This window comes from Otolemur garnettii, unplaced genomic scaffold (assembly GCF_000181295.1).
Source record: "Otolemur garnettii isolate 467f Iridium unplaced genomic scaffold, OtoGar3 scaffold00009, whole genome shotgun sequence".
Classification (NCBI taxonomy): domain Eukaryota; kingdom Metazoa; phylum Chordata; class Mammalia; order Primates; family Galagidae; genus Otolemur; species Otolemur garnettii.
In genome coordinates this window covers 2,160,317-2,162,536 of record NW_003852404.1, presented here as the reverse complement: position 1 = coordinate 2,162,536, position 2,220 = coordinate 2,160,317, and positions in this window count along the sequence as shown.

Here is a 2,220-nt window from a genome sequence, read left to right as displayed (position 1 = left end):
GAAATAGAACTCCACTACTCATAATGATTGCAGGGCTGCCATTCTCAACCATCATGTGAGAATGGCACAGAGGAAGGTCGTGGGACATGGTGATCATGATTATTATGGGAGAAGGTAAAACATCACAGATGTGGTGGGAGATCAAACTGTGTTTCAGAGTGGCTCAGAACATGACTAAGGGCTTGGGTTCAAATCCAGGTTCTGTCTTCTAGAAGTGAATCATTCTTAGAACTTTGGTTTTCTAGTAAAAACCATAGTAATGCAAATCCATAGAGACAGAATGTAGAGTGGTTGCTAGGGCCTGGAGGGAGGGAGAAAGGAGGAGTTGTTTAATGAATATAAAGGTTCAGTTTGCAGAATGAACAGTTCTAGGGGTGGGCCACACAGCAACTCAAATGTACTTAACCCTACAGAACTGTGCACTTACAATAGTTAATGTTATATGTATTTTACTATAATGTTTTTTTAAAAACTATGATAATAGTAACCTAGTTCATAGGGTCAGAGGGTTTGTTGAGACAATCAATATAAAGTGCTCCCCTACACTCAATAATAACAATAGCTAATATTTACTAATCAGTCACTGTGTGTCAGACATGATTCTGAGTGCTTTGCAGATATCAACTCAATGAATTCTCACACACAACCACCATGTGAGGCATGAGCCATTGTTACCACTGTTTTGTTTTGTTTTGTTTTGTTTTGAGACAGAGCCTCAAGCTGTACCCTTGGGTAGAGTGCTATGATATCACAGCTCACAGCAACCTCCAACTCCTGGGCTCAAGCGAGTCTCCTGCCTCCACCTCCCACAGGTGCCCGCCACAATGCCGGGCTATTTTTTGGTTGCAGCTATCATTGTTGTTTGGTGGGCCTGGGCTGGATTTGAACCCGCCACCTTAGGTGTATGTGGCTGGCACCTTAGCCACTTGAGCCACAGGCACCAAGCCTGTTACCACTGTTTTACAGAGAAAAATGGAAGCATGGAGAAGTTATATTATGTGCCCAAGATGCCCAGCTACCATGTTTCCCCGAAAATAAGACCTACCCCAAAAATGAGCCCTACCAGGATTTCTATGCATTTGTTAAATATAAGCCCTACCCCAATCATAAGACCTAGTGATAGGCGTTGCTATGCAGCATATCTGCATAGCTACACCATGCATTTTGACATGGAGCAGTAAGGAAGACTGGAATACCAGTCTTTTATCTGCCACAGCTCCTTTCTCCTGAGCCCTTCGCACTTGCGGGGGGGAGGGGGGGTTGTGCTGGTGGTAACCGTGGTTGGCAAGCATCCTATCGGCTAGGGGAAAGGTGTTTGTTCACGCATCACTAGTCCCAGCCCCACCAACAAGGTCGGCTCCCCTTGTCAGGTTCCAGAAGATGACTTAACCGTATTTGAATAAATGTACATTGTTGTATTATACTTAATAAAAATAAGACATCCCCTGAAAATAAGCTCTAGAGGTGTCTTCTTGAGAAAAAATAAATATAAGACAGTGTCTTATTTTCGGGGCAACACGGTAGTAAATGCTCGGTGATTAATAGATATCATTGTTATAGTCATACAAAGAAATATTAAAGGAATCGTTCTCATGGTAGAGTGCAATGTGTGTGGGCCGCAGGAGTTCTGAGGAACTATCTCAAGTTGCCAGGGGATCAGAGACTTCACAGAAGATGAGCATCTGAGGTGATGTCTTAAAGAATGGTTAAGATTTGAACTAGGCTAGGCAGAAGGAATCAGAATAGGCATCCTGCCTATTCTGCCCATTGCCACCTCAAAACCTATTGAAGATTGGTTGTATGTTAAGATTTATATAACTGATTAGGTGAATATATTTAAATACTGGGGAAATCCCCTCACTGTCTCAGAACTAAACAAGACTCACTGATGTTTTAATTGGCATTCATTAGCCTGTTAAAGGCAAGGGCTTAAGGGAAGGTAGCAATGTTTACTTTGTATTTTTGATCTTTATTATACCAATCTAATTTCCCTGGGCGTACTAAAATGCTGCCTTTTATTTACTGAAAGGCATTTTAGTGTAGTTTATGTGTAATGTCAAATAAAGAACATTTAACATTTCAGGGCAGTGCCTATGGCTCAGTGAGTAGGGTGCCAGTCCTATATAGGTGGTGGGTTCAAACCCGGCCCTGGCCAAACTGCAACAAAAAAATAGCTGAGCATTATAGTGGGCACCTGTGGTCCCAACTACTTGGGAGGCT